Source organism: Halichoerus grypus, chromosome 10, assembly GCF_964656455.1.
Source record: "Halichoerus grypus chromosome 10, mHalGry1.hap1.1, whole genome shotgun sequence".
NCBI lineage: Eukaryota > Metazoa > Chordata > Mammalia > Carnivora > Phocidae > Halichoerus > Halichoerus grypus.
This window is the reverse complement of record NC_135721.1, coordinates 112,003,258-112,021,563: the sequence shown is the minus strand read 5'-3', so window position 1 is coordinate 112,021,563 and position 18,306 is coordinate 112,003,258. Positions and strand designations below refer to the sequence as shown.

Here is an 18,306-nt window from a genome sequence, read left to right as displayed (position 1 = left end):
CCCACCCTCGCTCCTCCTCCTTACGTCCAGACTTTGCTCTCCGCCTTCCGCCTCCCCTGTCCTGACCAGTCCGCGGATGCGACCTCACCACTGACCAGCCACCCAGCTCAAGCCCCGTCTCAGATCCTTTCCAGAGCCCTGTCCTCATGTCCACCTTCAATAACTGTTCCCACCGCGCACAGGTCTTGACTGCCGCTACCCTGGAGCATGCCCTTACACCCCTCTCCTCCATTTTCTATTTCCAGACCTTTCCTAAACATTTATGCGGTCTTCTCTAAATCAACTGTCTGCCTCTCTCCTGGGGAGCTTTTATCCCATTGGTTCTCAGACTTCACTATGCATAAGACTCGGGTGTGTTGGGGGAGGCATGTTAAAAATGCAGTTTCCTGAGCCCCACTCTCAAAGTTCTAATTCAGTAGGTCTAGGTGATGCCCAGGAATCTGCATTTTATAAGCACTCCAGTGATTATGATGCAGGTGATCTGTGAACTATGTTTTGAAAAACACTCTACTAGCCTTGTCTGGCTGCCTCCCCCTTGGGTGCCCCTGCAGGACCACACAACCCTTTAGGGAAAAGGTTGGTTAGAACGGAGCTCGTTAAGATGAAGGCTGTACGTGGATAAGGGTGCAGGTGAAAGAGCGGTGCCTGGAAAGTGGGTCAGAACTTACTGGCTCCTGCACAGAACCCTGGAAGTAGACCTATGAAGGAGTGGCCTTTCTTCCAGAAGCTCAGCTTGCATTCTGCTTGTCAAGAGACCAAAACCAGAATTGAAGTCACTTTGTCCAGAGTGATTTTCTAGGTCTTCTGTATGTTGCTTCCTCTGCAGATAATTTCATCCTAGGAGTGAATGAAAAGGAAAACACAGGAAAAAAAAGGAGGTGATGTTTGACTTTAGCAAAGGCAGATTCTTGTTTAAATTCTTTGGTGTTGGCTTTCTCCAAACAAGGGTAGGTTATTGGCCGGCAATGAGCTTCCCTCCTTCTGTTAACCAACAGATAACATCCTTTTTTTTTTTTTTTTTTTTTTAAAGATTTTTTATTTATTTATCTGAGAGAGAGAATGGGAGACAGAGAGCATGAGAGGGGAGGATCAGAGGGAGAAGCAGACTCCCCGCTGAGCAGGGAGTCCGATGCAGGACTCGATCCTGGGACTCCAGGATCATGACCTGAGCCGAAGGCAGTCGCTTAACCAACTGAGCCACCCAGGCGCCCCAACAGATAACATCCTTGTTGTTTAACGAGGGATTCCTTATTTAGAACCTGAGGTCAGGTACAAGATTTCCCAGCCTTGCCTGATTTCTGTGGTCTCAGACTTCGATTTAAACCATGAGTGAGTGAGATGTCGAAACCAAATTTTTTTCTGGACCACATTCAGAACAAGCATGGTAGGATGTGAGGGTGATCTGGCTGCGACATCTGTCACCCCATTGATCGCCAGGGTTGATTCGGCTGATCTGGCTGGCTAGGCGGGTGTCCCCTTCCTCCTTCACCACTCCATGTGCGTCCCTCCTGAAGCTGCGCGCTCGGTCGAAGAGGACGACCTTCCCCGATAGAGGAGGACCGTTCTTCAGTCAAGGGTATACGAGTAGCTGCGCTCCCCTGCTAGAACCTCAAAAAAAACCAAAAAAAAACAAGCATGGTATAAGAATGTAACAGGAAAAGTCACACCCTCCCTTGCCATAGGGAAAAACTTAATAAAGTGGCATTTATAGCATTGCACCCCGTTCAGAGGTTTTTAAGAGTTAATAAGTTAGCAGTACATATTTCTGGCACACACTGATTTAATCAACAAATATACAAGTGTCTGCTCTGTGCCAAGACCTAGGAATGTAGTTGTGAAGTAGAGGGTTAAGATGCCCACCGTTGTGGAGCTTTTCTAGTCTGAGGAGACAGGCAGTGAACAAGTCAACAAGTAGATGAACAAGATAACGTCAGATAGTGGTAAATGCTGTGAAGACAGCAAGGGGCGAAGTGATAGTGATTGGGAGTGATGGGGTGACACAACTACTTTGGATTAAATGGTCAGAGAAGTCTTTTCAGAGGTGACATGAGTTGAGACCCCACTGACAAGAAGGAACCAGCAAGGCAAAGAGTGTTCCTGGCAAAGGAAATTGCAAGTGTAAAGGACCAACGTGGGAAAGAGCTTGGTATATTGGAGGAACACAGAAGGCTGGAGGGACTGAAGTATGGTGAGGGGTGAGGGTGGGAAGGATTGACACAAGATGAAACTGGAGAGAGGCAGGAGCAGCTGTGTTTCTAAAAGCCCGCCTATAATTGCAGTGGATTGTAGTCTCCAGTTTGTAGTCTATGGGCTGTGTGTTGAAATAGACTGTTCTGTTAGGGTGCTTCCCCCCTTCCTACCCTTCAGAACATTACACTAGGGGAGCCGGCGTGCTTTCAGCCTGCAAAAAACCATGAAGAGGAGTTGGGATTTTATTGTAAGCTGAGTGGAAAGCACAGTGATTCAGTGTATATCATGTCACTTGGGAGTCTTGTCCTGTGTGCTTTCATGGTGGATACAGTAACTGATGTTAAGAAACTGAGGATGTAATGTGTACAGTGACCCACAGAGGCCAGTTTAAAGGGTGCACATGAGAAACTTCATGTTTGATGCAATAGTGAAAATGCATGGAAGTGAATTTATTACAGAGGGATTTGTGTAACAGGCAAAGTGGGGTCACAGATAGACTTGAGTTTGGGCTGTGTCAAGCACTTTATTACAGGAAGTCAGAACAGTCCCCACACCCTTGTATACATTAACTTTCACAACTGGTGGGGATGGGGGGTGTGGATCTGCTTTGGGGTATATGAGTTTCTGTGGCAATTCATACAACCAAAGAGGAATTAAGCTAGTGGATTCAGTGACCGTGGGAACAAGCTAGGTTTTTGGTTTGTCTTTTAGATTTTGAAAGTTAGGGGGCGCCTGGGTGGCTCAGTCGGTTAAGCGTCTGCCTTCAGTTCAGGTCACGATCCCGTCATGATCCCAGGATCCTGGGATCGAACCCTGGTCCTTCTGCCTGTAGCTCCCCCCGGCTCCTGCTCACTCGCTCGCTCGCTCTCTCTCTTGCTCTCTCTATCTCAAATAAATAAATAAATAAAATCTTTGAAAAAGAAAGTTAGGGTTATGGGTTTCTAGAGATATGTTATGGGCTTTTCCCTCCCTCGCTTTTCTTAGTGAACGGCTCTTCTTCCCCAGGGCTTTGGCTGCCACCTCTCAGATGTGTTAGCGCAATGGGTGTTTCCTAAACCTGCAGGGCAACATTTCTCCCACAATAGCAGAGATTTAGCTGGTGTCAGCAGAAGTTCTCTCTACTTTTCCTGCTTTCCTCCTACCCTGGATTTAGATGACTTTATAAAGTTACAGGATACTGAGTTGATCCACCTGGGTCTTAGGTGAGAGGCAGGCTCATATCTCATTCCTTATGGAAATACTGAGCATATGGCATATGCTCTGGGGAATATTATTTTGGTGGAACTTGGAAAGTGTCCTCTGAGTACATTTGTAGGCATCGCAGGAGTCTGGAAACCTCCATTTGGAGAATAAAACTGCTTCTCTCACATCTATCATTGTCCATACTATCTGGGTTTTATCTTTTTCCTTTCTTTATTGGATATAATTCATATACTCTAAAATTTGCCCTTTTGAAGTAGACACTATAGTGCTTTTTCATATATTCACAAAGTTGTGCAACCTTCACCACCATTTACTTCTAGAACATTTCATCACCCAAAAAGAAACCCATTAGCTGTGGCTTCCCACTCCCCACTCTCCTCAGTCCCTGGCAACCACTAATCTACTTTCTGTCTATATACAATTTGCCTATTCTGGACATTTCATATAACTGGAATCATAGAGTATGTGGTGTTTTGTATCTGGCTTTTTTTTTTTTTTTAAGACAGCATAATATTTTCAAAGTTCATGTTGTAGCAAGTGTCAGTACTTCATTCCTTTTTATGGCCGAATAATATTCCATTGTGCGGATACACCACATTTTGTTTAGCCCTTCATCCGTTGATGGACTTTGGGATTTTTTTTTCTACTTTCTGGAGGTTGTGAATGTTACTGTGAACATTTATGTGCACATATGTGTTTCTATGAGAACACATATTTTCCGTTTTCTTGGGCACGTACCTAGGTTTAGAATTGCTAGGTCAGTTGACAGTGCTCTGATCCAGTCCGGAGGCAGGGGAATGGGCTGAATGGCCACAGCGTTCACTTGAGCAGATGGAGGCCGTGCTAGGCAAGCCCCGCAGCCCCAGTCAAAAGCACAGGCACTGTTTCGTGGCGAAGTCTGGACGGTAGAGGCCTGCACTCTGCCACTGGTCCCATGTGTGCGAAGTTGCAGTCTTGTCTGGGCCTCAAGTGTGGATTGGGATCAGCCCATGGAGGATGGAGGCCTAGAGCCGGAGTCAGCAGTCTCGGGCTTAGCCCCAGCACTGACACTGACCTACCCTGTGGCCTGGGGCAGATCACTTTGGCTTTTTTGGTCTGTAGCCACGGATGACATATGAAATGAAGGTTTGGACTTGATGGTTGCAAAATTTCAGGTTGAAAATTCTGTAGTTTAGAATACTCGAATTTGAGTTTGTTTGTTTTCCATGATCATAGTTTCTGTAGGTTTTCCAAGCTGCTGTCTGTGGTTGTCCTGTCTCTTTGATCTCTCCAGTTGCCCTACCTGGCATGAATTCTGCAGGAGCTGCTGTGTCCCTTGGAGCCAAGGGGCCAACACCAGGCCCTGGGTCAGATGTGTTTCTCTGAGCAGTCCCTTTAAAGGAGTGCCTTCATCCTCTCAGGAAGTACAGAGGAGGCTGAGACAACATTATGTTGCCTCTTGGTTTCTCTTTTACAACTTGGACAAAAGTTCCCCTTTGATCTTGGCATTAAAGAAACAGGTCGCAGAATGTTGGAGAAGGTCGAGTTTTGATCTCTGGGCACTGGCAGGAAGGTGGGAAGGAGCCAGGATGAGCAGGGCCATCTGGCCACAGAAGAATGATAGCCACCTACCACCCCCCAACCTGCTTTGATCCCTGAACCATTTGCTGACACTAGTGTTTCCCACATGGGGCACTGTTGGGGACACCCAGGACTTCCATCTCAGTCCTCTTCATTACTTCCTTCTCTGCCTTCCTAACATGATTTCTCACCTATGCCTGAGCATTAAACTAACAGGCCTTCCACTATCTGAAGTCCCCAGGTTTTGTATTCAGAGGATATGCTAAGTGCTGCTAGCAGTTCTTAAAAAACAAAATCAAAGCACAAGTTGGAACTGAATTCTTAAGCCAGTTTAGAAGGGAGTTTGGGTACCCTGGCAAGTCACTTACCATCTCTGAGCCTCAGTTTCTACTCATGGTACATCAGATGCTGTAAATTTGGCAGTCCGTGGACCACAGCTTCACATGGACTTGATTTGGGGTGGGTTGGTTTGCTTTGCTTTGCTTTGCTTTGCTTTGCTTTGCTTTGCTTTGCTTTGCTTTTGACTGGCACCAGACTTAAAAGTTTTTGAGTTGGTTGCCAACATTTAATTGGGGAGATTTCACATTTAAAAGCTAGGTTTTCATTTTCTCTTGAGCATTTGGGCCAAGATTCCCTGTCAGAGGCATGCTCCACACAGGGCCCAGCTCATCACTTCCTGTCTTGGCACCCTGCTATATCACTCCGGAGCGGTCTCACTGTTTAGGTCACTTGCATGGTCCTGCTACGTGTTTGAATTTGCAACTCCTGAATAAGATAGTCTCTCTATAAAGTGTTTCCTACTCTGACATTCTGATTCAAAAACTATTAAAGGTGTGTGGTAATCCCCTATGTGACCTGACTTCAAGGGAAAAGGTTCTACTCTCACGATACATTTCAGTTGATAAACTATATGCCCATCCAATATTCCATGGGATCCTTATGAAAGCCCATTTTACAGGTGAAGAAACTAAGGCTTGGTCTAAGGACCTGTGATTGATTTAATAACTTTGGACAAGCTTTTTTTTTTTTTTTTAAACCGCAGTTAACCGTTTTAAAAATCTTTGTGCGTGTGTGGTAACATATATATAACAAAAGGTATCGTTTGAAGTTTTTGAAGTGTACGATTGGTGGCATTAATTATATTCATAGTGTTGTGCAACCACCACCTCACCACCATCCATCTTCAGAACTTTTTATTATCCCGTACTGAATCGATTTCCTTACTTTTAAAGTGAGGGGTGACACTGTCCTCAAAGGATTGTTGTGATTATTAAATAAAATATGAGATGAGAGCTCATGGCACAAAGAGAGCTCTCTTAATTTTTCTGTTCCAAGGTTTGAAGTCTTCCAGAGGCGAACCATTTAAGCCGGTTGCTTCAACTAACTGAGCGTTCTTTTATAAATGCCCATAGGGGAGAGGGAAGGTCAGTGCAGTTCTTGTGTTTTATTTCTGCCCTTTCTGGCCTCAAGGTTTAGGTCGGGTTGTCCGTTGCTTGGTGAGGGTAGTGACTACTTTCACTTGGATTTCCACAGCTGGCTGCCCCTTTTTCCCTACTCCCAAAGAACAGCTTGGAGTCTTTCTATGTATCTCTGCTCAACGGCAACTCTGTATCTCTGGGCTCTGAAATAAAGGCTCCATTTTCAGAGCCTCCTGTGGCTAATTTGGTTCTTTTTTTCTTTCTTTTTCTTTTTCTTTTTTCCTCTGTGAGTTCTTTAGCTCCATGGGGGCTGCTTGGTAAGTGGTCCTGAGCTGTCATTAGCCATCTTGCATGTGTGGTTGAATTCTTGGGGAGCTCTAGCTGATTGGGTAATTGATTTCAGTTAACTGTTGGCAAACTGTGCCCCACAGCCTTTTTCTTTCTTTCTTTCTTTTTTTTTCTCTTTTCTTCTTAATCTGGGGAGCAGTTACTACATGATCTTAAAATGGTGACTGTATCTTTGAGAAGGAAATGGAAGAATCTAGCTTACTGTTGAGGAAGGTGCTGCTTTTGTGGCAGGAAACGTATGGGATAGGAACCAGGAGCCAGAAAGGCTGTCCACAGACAGGCCAGAGTCAATCGCTAGGTGATGCTGTTTACGGGAAAGAAGACTGCAAGGCAGGGGGCTCCAGAAGAGAAAAGGCTAACTTCTGGCCACAGAGAAATGTGAGTGAATGAACTAATTTTTAGTTTGCAGGAGGAAACTTCTTTTTCTTCTTCTTCTTTTTTTGGAAGAAGTTCATTGTTCACACCTTTCAAACTGGGTGGAGCAAATTTTAGGAAGTGAAGGGTACTTTTTAGTTCTAGCAGTTCTTCATTGGGCTCTTAGGAGAGTTTTTTCTGCATGCCCAGCCCCCCAAGAATAAAATACATTGGGAGGGCAAGACCTTGATTCTTGGGTCTCTTGAGCTTTATAACTTTCCAGGTCACCCATATCTTTGCCAGTGGTGGGGTGTTAGATTACAGCATGAAGGGCTTCTAGATTGCTATCACCTTGCTTCTTGACATGCTGCCTTTGCTATCTCGTGACTTGGAAACCAAGTGAAGCAAAATAACGTTGAATGAGCTGGTTCACATGTTAGCACTCCCATTCCTTTCTTAGCTCTGAACAGGCATTTGCTAAATACTTAATTGGCTTTTCAGACTGAACTTCACATGGAAGTTCCTATGATGATCAATTGAAAATTAAAGGAAGATACAAAGGAATTTCCCAAGAAGCAGGTATTTTGCTACTCTCCAACTTCCTTACAGAAATGAACTATGGGTCCAGTGTCCTCTATCAGGCTGTCTGAGCTGCAGAGATAATGAAGTGAAAGAGTCACAAAGAGGTTTGAATGGTAACCAGTACAAGGGTCTTACCTGGGGCCCATGAACTTCTAGGTCCTTGATCCTCCTGGAATCATACATCAGATTGTGTTTGGAGTGTTTTTTCTGGGAACAGGGTCTATAGCATTTTTTTCTTTAATTGAAGTATAGTTGACACACAATGTTGTATTAGTTTCAGGCACACAACATAGTGATTCAACAACTTGATTCAGCAACTCTAAACCTATGCTTACCACAAGTGTAACTACCATCTGTCACCATACAACATTGTTACAATATCCATGACTATTCCCTGTGCTGTACCTTTCATTTGGTGACTTATAAGATGCTCAGAGGGGTCTGCAATACTCTCCCTACAGTTAAGGATTACTGATCTGGTCTGGTTACTCACACGTCTTTGCCTGGGGGCCATGCGAATCTTTATCGTTCCAATTTTAGTGTATGTGCTACCGAAATGAGCACTGGTTACTCACATCCTGCCAGAATCCCCTCTGCATTGTTCTTACCTTATAGCTTCCATTTTCTGTACATTTTCAGGGGAATTTGCCCAAGTATTTTCAGAGGCAGCCCATCTCCTTCCCCATCTTAAAATGTAAATATTTATTTTGAATATGAGTGATCCATGTACATGGAAAAGTTAGGATAAAAAAGCTATAAAAGAAATGAAAGTCACCCCGCTACCCCCAGGCATTCATCAGAGGTACATAGTCATTGATTGAAAAGTTTTTTTTCCCTAGAACATTTTTGTACACATGAAAATGTCTGTTTAAAAATACTTTTTATTATAAAAAATGTTCAACATCTACAAAAGTAGAAGAAATAGTATAAGGAACCCCCATAACCCATCACCCAGCTTCAAGAATTACCATTATATTGCCAGACTTGTTTCATCTGTGACAAGTCCTCCCTTGAGCTGGTTATTTTTTTTCTTCAGGTTTATAAAGGTGTCATTTAACACCATAAAATGACTGATTTTAAGTGTATAGTTGAATGAATATAGTTCATTCCATTTATGAACTGAATATTATGAATAATATAGTTCATTAATTTATCATTCAAATGACTGATTTTAAGTGTGTAGTTCAATGAATATAGTTCATTCAATTTTAGTGAATGTATAGACCTATGCAATCATCATCACAATAACACAAAGTTTAGAACATTTCTGTCACCCCATCAAGTTCCCTTGCAGCAGAGGGGTTGACACTTGGAGTCAGTCCCTGCTCCCACACCAGCCAACCACTGATCTTTCTGTCTCTAGATTTGCCTTTCTTGGGCATTTCACTTAAGTGGAATCATACACCATATAGACTTTTGCATCTGGCTTCATTAACTTGGCATTACGTTTATGGGGTTTGTCAATCGTGTAAAGGAATTGGTAGTTCACTTCTTTTTATTGCTGAATACTATTCCATTGCATGGCTGTACTGCATTTTGTTTCCCCCTTCACCAATTGATGGGTGTTTGGATTGTTTCCAGCTTTGGACTTTTTGATCAAAGCTATTAGGAACATTCATGTACAAGTCTTTGTATGGACAACTGTTTCCTCTTCTCTTGGGTAAATGCCTAGGATTGGAATTGCCGGGTAGTATGGTTAAGTTTATGTTGAATTTTTTAAAGATACTGCCAAACTTTCCCATGGCTGTACCATTTTATGTTCCCATCAATACATGAGGGTTCCACTTTGTCCATCTTTGTCCACACTTGTTATTGTCTGTGTCTTTGAGGTTAGCCATTCTCATGGATGTGTGGTGTGCCTCATTGTGGTTTTAGTTTGCAGTTCCCTAATGACGAATGATATTGAACATCATCTCATGTGCTTATTAGCCAGTTGTATATCTTCTTTGGTGAAATGTGTATACAGATCTTTTGCGAGTTTTTTAAGTTGGATTGTTTGTTTTATCATTAAGTTGTAAGAATTTTTTATGTATTCTGGATACAAGTTCTCTATCAGATATGTGATTTACAAAGATTTTTCTTCTAGTCTGTGGCCTGTCTTTCATTTTCTTTTTTTTAATTTTAAAAAATTGAAGTATAATTGACATACAATATATTAGTTTCAGTTGTACAACATGGTGATATGATATTTTATATACATTATAAAATGGATACCATTGTAAGTGTAGTTACCCTCTGTCACCATACAAAGATATAATATTACAGTATTTTTGACTCCATTTCCTATGCTGTACTTTACATCCTCATGACTTATTTTATTTTTAAGGTTTTATTTATTTATTAGAGAGAGCGTGTGCTCGCTTCAGCAGCACATATACTAAAAATAGAGAGAGAGAGTGTGCGCGCACAAGCAGGGGGAGTGGCAGGCAGAGGGAGAGGGAGAAGCAGGCTCCCCACTGAGCAAAGCACCTGAAGCAGGGAGACTCTTAACCAACTGAGCCACCCAGGCTTACTTATGTTATAGCTGGAAGTTTGTACCTCTTAATCCCCTTCACCTATTTTGCTCATCCCCCCATCCCACCTCCTCTGGCAACCATTGGTTTGTTCTCTATATTTATGAGTTTGTTTCTGTCTTGTTTATTTGTTTGTTGTGTTGTTTAGATTCTACATATAAGTGCCATCATATGATATTTGTTATTGTTTGACTTACTTCACTTAGCATAATACCCTCTAGGTCCATGTCTTTCATTTTCTTAATGATATCTTTTGAAGTGTAAAAGTTTTAAATTTTGATGAAATCAATTTTATCATTTTTTAAATATAGATTGTGCTATTGGTGTTGTATCTAAGACATCTTTGCCTAACTCAGTGTCACAAAGATTTTCTCATAACTATTCTTCTAGAAGTTTTATAGTTTTTGCTTGTCTATTCAAGTCTAAGATAGATTTTGAGTTAATTTTTGTGTATGGTGTGAGGTTCCTTTTGCATGCGGCTACCCAAATGTCCAAGAACCATTTGTTGAAAAGACTATCCATTTCTTATTGAATTGCCTTGGCAACTTGTTGAAAATCAATTTACTATAAACATGGATTTATTTCTGGACTTTTAATTTCCATTGATCTTTATGCATATCCTTACCACACCGTCTTGATTACTGTAGCTTTATAATAAGCTTAGAAATGAAATAAGCTTAAAATTTGTTATTTTTAAAAGTTGTTCTGGATGTTCTGGGTTCTTTGTGTTTCCAAATCATTTTAGGGTTGACTTGTCAGTTTCTACAAAAAAGCCTGCTGGGATTTTGATAAGGATTGCCTTGAATCTGTAGATCAGTTTGGGAAGAATTGCCATCCTATCAATATTGAGTCTTTCAATCCATGAAAATGGAATGTCTCTCCAGTTACTTAGAATGTTTTGTAATTTTCAGTATACAAGTTTTTTAAAAAAATTTATTCCTGGGGAGCCTAAATGGCTCAGTCGGTTAAGCAGCCAACTCTGGATTTCTGCTCAGGTCTGATCTCAGGGTGGTGAGATCAAGCCCTGCATCAGGCTCTGTGCTCAGCAGGGAGTCGGAGCCTGCTTGAAATTCTCTCCCTCTCCTTCTGCCCCTCCCCCTGCTTGTGTGCATATTCTGTCTCTAGAATAAATATATGTTAAAAAAAATTTATTCCTAAATATCTTATTCTTTTTGAAGGTATTATAAATGGAGCTATTTTTTAAATTTAATTTTGGGGTTGTTTGTTGCTAGTATGTGGAAATACAATTAATTTTTATATGTTGATCTTGTAGTTTCCGACCTTACTCACTTTATTAGTTCTAGTAGTTGTTTTGGGGTTCCTTAGGATTTTCTAAATACAAGATATGTGATCTACAATAAAAACTCCTTTACTTCTTTTCAGTATGGATGCCTTTAATTATTTGCTTCAGTGAACATTATTTGCATTTATATAGCACAATGTTGAATATAAATGGCAAGAGTGGACATCTTTGCCTTGTCAGTCATCTTAGGAGGAAGCATTTGTCTTTCACCATTAAGTATGGTGTTGGCTGTGGGTTTTTCGTAGCTGCTCTTTATCTGATTGAGGAAGTTCCTTTCTATTCTTAATTTGTTGGGAGATTTTATCATGAATATCTGTTGGATTTTGTCAAGTGCTTTTTCTTTGTGAAGATTGTGTGGTTTTGTCCTTTATATGGTGTATTACATTGATTTTCAGATATTGAGCCAACCTTGCATTTCTGGGGTAAATCCCACTTGGTCATGATGTATAAACCTTTTCATATATTGCTGGGTATGATTTGCTAATATTTTATTAAGGATTTTTTCCATCTGTGTTCATGAGGACTGTTTGTAAGTTTCCTTTTCTTGTGATGTCTTTGGCTTTGGTACAGGTTTAAAAAAAATTTTTTTTAGGGGCGCCTGGGTGGCTCAGTTAGTTAAGCGACTGCCTTCAGCTCAGGTCATGATCCTGGAGTCCCAGGATCGAGTCCCGCATCGGGCTCCCTGCTCAGTGGGGAGTCTGCTTCTGCTTCTGATCCTCTCTCCTCTCGTGTTCTCTCTCTCATTCTCAGATGAATAAATAAAATCTTTTAAAAAATAAATAAATAAAAATAAAAAAATAAAAATTTTTTTAGATAAATGAGATTATACTATACACACACTGCTGTGCATCTTATTTATTTTATACTTTATAACTTATGTTGGCGGTCCTTTGAAAATAGTTCTACCTTCCATTTAAGTATAGAGGGCTAAATTGCCCTACCCAAACACTGTACCAGTTTACCTATAGCTAGTATATTCAGATTTTTTAAAGCTTTGTGACTCTAATAGGTAAAAAATCAGATGCCATTATTTTGATTTGCATTTTTTTTTAAAAGATTTTATTTATTTGACAGAGAGAGACACAGCAAGAGAGGGAACACAAGCAGGGGGAGTGGGAGAGGGAGAAGCAGGCTTCCCGCCAAGCAGGGATCCCGATGTGGGGCTCGATCCCAGCACCCTGGGATCATGACCTGAGCCAAAGGCAGACACTTAACGACTGAGCCACCCAGGCGCCCCTTGATTTGCATTTTTTAAATTATGAATGATGTTGACCATCTTTTTGTGTTTGGCCTTTTGAACTTTTTTTTTTAACTGCCCATTCATATTCTTTTGGGTTATTTGTCCTTGATTGGTTTATAAGAGCTCTTGGTATACTGAAAGAATAGTCCTTTGTCAGGTGTGTGGTAAATATTTATACCCAAATTGTGTTTTTCTTTGTCTATGATGTATATATTTTTAAATTTTTCTTCCTTCTTCCTATGTATCCTTTTTCTTTATAGTTTCTGGGTTTTGTTTCATTCTTAGGAAACTTGCCATGTCAAGATTGTTTAGAAGTATATCTGTATTGGGGCGCCTGAGTGGCTCAGTCAGTTAAGCATCTGACTCTTGATTTTGGCTCAGGTCCAATCTCAGTTGTGAAATTGAGCCCTGCATCGGGCTCTGCACTGGGTGTGGGGCCTGCTTGAGATTCTCTCTCTCTCTCTCTCTCCCCACCTGCTTTTCTAAAAAATAAATAAAATAAAATATTTAAAAGTATATCTGTATTTTCTCCTCACACTTCTATTTCAGTTTGTGTGTTTAAGTCTTTTCTGTCTTCTCCGGTACCAGTTTGGATAGCTCTATATTGTGCTCGCTTCGGCAGCACATATACTAAAATTGGATAGTTCTATATTTTAATATTTAGTAGAACATAATCATCATTCAGTCAATGTTAGCTGCCATTGTTATCAGGATCATCGTTACATGCTCATCATCTTTTAATGCAGCTCACCTGCCTGAAGAGAGCATACCTGTTCCTCTGCCTCTGACCTTGGGCAAGTTATTTAATCTCTGGGTCTCGGGTTAACTAGCAGTCAACTGTGGGAATGGTGCAAGTCAGCGTTTGTAACTTGGCACAAAGTAGGGACTTGTAAATGCAAAGGACTGTTCTCCTGAAGCTGTTTCAAAAAATAGAAACAGAAGGAAAGCTTCCAGACTCACTCTATGAAGCCAGCATTACCTTGATCCCCAAACCAGGCAAAGACCCCATCAAAAAGGAGAATTTCAGACCAATATCCCTGATGAATATGGATTCCAAAATTCTCAACAAAATCCTGGCTAATAGGATCCAACAGTACATTAAAAGGATCATCCACCACGACCAAGTGGGATTTATCCCTGGGATGCAAGGGTGGTTCAACATTTGCAAATCAATCAATGTGATAGAACACACTAATTAAGAGGAGAGAGAAGAACCATATGGTCTTCTCGATGCAGGAAAAACATTTGACCAAATACAGCATCCTTTCCTGATTAAAACTCTTCAGAGTATAGGGATAAAGGGAACATTCCTCAATTTCATAAAATCCATCTATGAAAAACCCACAGTGAGTATCATCTTCAATGGGGAAAAGCTGAGAGCCTTTCCCTTAAGATCAGGAACACGACAAGGATGCCCACTCTCGCCCCTGTTGTTCAACATAGTACTAGAAGTCCTAGCAACAGCAATCAGACAACAAAAAGAAATAAAAGGTATTCAAACTGGCAAAGAAGAAGTCAAACTCTCTCTCTTTGCAGATGACATGATACTTTATGTGGAAAACCCAAAAGACTCCACCCCCAAATTACTAGAACTCATACAGCAATTCAGTAATGTGGCAGGATACAAAATCAATGCACAGAAATCAGTTGCTTTCTTATACACTAACAATGTAACTGTAGAAAGAGAAATTAGAGAATTGATTTCATTTACAGTAGCACCAAAAACCATAAGATACCTTGGAATAAACCTAACCAAAGAGGCAAAGAATCTATACTCTAAGAACTACAGAACACTCATGAAAGAAATTGAAGAAGACACAAAAAGATGGAAAAACATTCCATGCTCATGGATCGGAAGAATAAACATTGTTAAAATGTCTATGCTGCCCAGAGCAATCTATACCTTCAATGCCATCCCAATCAAAATTCCAATGACATTTTTCAAAGTGCTGGAACAAACAATCCTAAAATTTGTATGGAATCAGAAAAGACCCCGAATCGCCAAGGAAATGTTGAAAAAGCAAAACAAAGCTGGGGCATCACGTTGCTGGATTTCAAGCTATATTACAAAGCAATGATCACCAAGACAGCATGGTACTGGCACAAAAACAGACATATAGACCAATGGAACAGAATAGAGAGCCAGATATGGACCCTCAACTCTATGGTCAAATAATCTTCGACAAAGGAAAAAATATGCAATGGAAGAAAGACAGTCTCTTCAATAAATGGTGCTGGGAAAATTGGGCAGCTATATACAGAAGAATGAAACTCGACCATTCTCTAACACCATACACAAAGGTAGACTGAAAATGGATGAAAGACCTCAATGTGAGACAGGAATCTATCAAAATCCTAGAGGAGAACATAGGCAGTAACCTCTTCGACATCGGCCACAGCAACTTCTTTCAAGATACATCTCCAAAGGCAAGTGAAACAAAAGCGAAAATGAACTTTTGGGACTTCATCAAGATAAAAAGCTCTGCACAGCAAAGGAAACAGTCAACAAAACAAAGAGGCAACCCACAGAATGGGGGAAGATATTTGCAAATGACACTACAGACAAAGCGCTGATTTCCAAGATCTATAAAGAACTTCTCAAACTCAACACCCCAAAAAACAAATAATCCAGTCAAAAAATGAGCAGAAGATACAAACAGACACTTCTCAAAAGTGTCTAATGGCTAACAGACACATGAAAAAAATGTTCATCATCATTAGCCATCAGGGAAATTCAAATCAAAACCACACTGAGATACCACCTTACACCAGTTAGAACAGCAAAAATTGACAAGGCAAGAAACTTTGTTGTTTCAAACATTTGTTTGTTGGAGAGGTTGTGGAGAAAGGGGAACCCTCTTACACTGTTGGTGAGAATGCAAGTTGGTACAGCTACTTTGGAAAACAGTGTGGAGGTTCCTCAAAAAATTAAAAATAGAACTACCCTATGACCCAGCAATTGCACTACTGGGTATTTACTCTAAAAATACAGATGTAGTGAAAAGAAGGGCCATATGCACCCCAATGTTCATAGCAGCAATGTCTGCAGTAGCCAAACTGTGGAAAGAGCCGAGATGCCCTTCAGCAGACGAATGGATAAAAAAGATGTGGTCCATGTATACAATGGAATATTACTCAGCCATCAGATAGGATGAATACTCAACTTTTGCATCAACATGGCTGGGACTGGAGGAGATTATGCTAAGTGAAATAAGTCAAGCAGAGAAAGTCAATTATCATATGGTTTCACTCATTTGTGGAACATAAGGAATAGCATGGAGGACATTAGGAGAAGGGGGGGAATCGGGGGAGACGAACCATGAGAGACTATGGACTCTGAGAAACAGGGTTTTAGAGGGGAGGGGGTGGGGGGATGGGTTAGCCTGGTGATGGGTATTAAAGAGGGCACGTTATTGCATGGAACACTGGGTGTTACACGCAAACAATGAATCATGGAACACTACATCAAAAACTAATGATGTAATGTATGGTGATTAACATAACATAATAAAATTTAATTTAATTTAAAAAAAAAAGGAAAGGACTGTGTGCCACAGTGACTTGTACTTACTTGGCCGGTGCTCAGTGACTCTATGACTACTTGTTGCTTTTTGTTGTTTTCCGCTAGGGTGAGTATTACCCTCATTGTTGTGTCTTTTTGTTTGTTTTTGGTTTTTGTGTGTATACTCGTGCTATTGGTTTGAGACTTTGGAGCAGAAGCCTGTTGGAATCTTTCAGGATTTGCTTTTAATCTCTTTGCAACCTAAGCTGTCAGGGAGCGCTTCAGCTGTCCGGGGCAGCATCTCTCTGCTAAGATTGGAGAATTCTGTTTCACAAGAAGGTAGAGCTGGAGTAACTTCTTAGATTTAATTGGCTTGATGACTATAGGAGATTGTAATCCTCTGCCCTGGCTTCAAATCACGTATTAGATAAGGCAAAAAGGTCTGGTGTCTGGCTTTCTGGGAGGGAAAAATTTTTGATTAGCTAGAAATAATGATATCAACTGTGGGCTTTTCATATAAGGTCTTTATTGTGTTGAGGTAAGTTCCTTTTATACCTTTTATGTTGAGAATTTAAATCATGAATGGATGTTGAACTTTGTCATATTCTTTTACTGTGTCTATAGAGATGATCACGTGGTTTTTTCTTTCATTTTATTAATGTGGTGTATCACACTGATTGATTTGCATATGTTGAACCATCCTTGCATCCCAGGGATAAATCCCACTTGATTTTGGTGTATGCTTCTTTTAATGTGCTGTTAAATTCAGCTTGCTAGCATTTTACTGAGAATTTTTGCATCTATGTTCATCAAGGATATTGGCCTATAGTTTTCTCATGGTATCTTTGTCTGGTTTTGGTATCAAGGTGATGGTCACCTCATAAAAAGAGTTTGGAAGTATTCCCTCTTCTATTTTTGGAAGAGTTTAAGAAGAATTAATGTTAATTCTTTATTGAACATTTGGGAGAGTTCACCTGTGAAGGGAGGTCTTAGATTACTGATTCAATCCCCCTTATTTATTGGTCTGTTTCGGTTTTCTGTTTCTTCTTGATTCCATTTTGGGAGGTTATATGTGTTTCTAGGAATTTACCCATTTCTTCTAAGTTACCCAATTTGTTGATGTATAATTGTTTATAATCCTTTTTAATTCTGAGGCACCTGTTATAATGTCTCCTCTTTCATTTCTGATTTTATTTGAGCCTTCTTCCCTCTTTTTTTCTCTCGGTGCTGTTAAATTTCGTTTCGTTTCATTTGTTGATTTTTATCTTTTCAAAAAAACCAACTTACCTCTGTTGTAGGGGTTTTTTCTAGTTTTAAAATTCTCCTTTTAAAAAATAAATAAATAAATAAATAAAATTCTTCTTTTTATTTATTTCTGCCTCTTCTTTATTATTTCCTTTCTTCTGCAAACTTTGGGCTTCACTTGTTATTTTTCTGGATTCTTGAGGTGTTCAGTTAGGTTTTTGGGGATTTTTTTTTTAATGTAGTTGTTTACTCCTAGTACTGCTTTTGTGGCATTCTGTAAGTTTTGGTATGTTGTATTTTTCTTTTGTCTGAGGTACTTTTAAATTCTTGTTTGATTTCCTCTTTGACCCAATGGTTGTTCAAGAATGTGTTGTTTACTTTTCACATATTTGGCTATTTGCCATTTTTTGTTAATTGATTTCTAGCTTTATTCCATTGCAATCAGAAAAGATACATGGAATGATTTTGGTCTTCTTAAATTTGTTAAGACTTATTTTGTGAACCTACCATGTCATCTGTCCTGGAGAATGTTCTGTGTGCACCTGAGAAGAATGTGTATTCTTCTGCTATCAGGTGGAAGGTTCCATATATGTTTGTTGTCCATTTGGTCTGTAGTTTTTTTGAGTCAGCTGTTTGTTGATCTTCTGTCTGGAGGTTCGAGCCATTATTTTACGTGGGATATTGAAGTCCCCTATTATCACTGTGTTGCTGTCAATTTCTCCCTTCAGATCTGTCAATATTGGCTTTATACATTTAGGTGCTCTGATGTTGGGTATGTATATATTTATAACTCATATCTTCCTGTTGAATTGACCGTTTCGTCATTATATAATGACCATCTCTGTTTC

The 18,306-nt window shown here is 40.2% G+C and overlaps 1 protein-coding gene across 2 annotated transcripts in view; it reads left to right on the top strand.

Moving 5' to 3' along the window:
* Nucleotides 1-18,306, top strand: part of TM9SF4 (transmembrane 9 superfamily member 4) — a 54,791-nt gene that overhangs the window by 577 nt on the left and 35,908 nt on the right. The gene's annotated exons all lie outside the window — the stretch shown is intronic.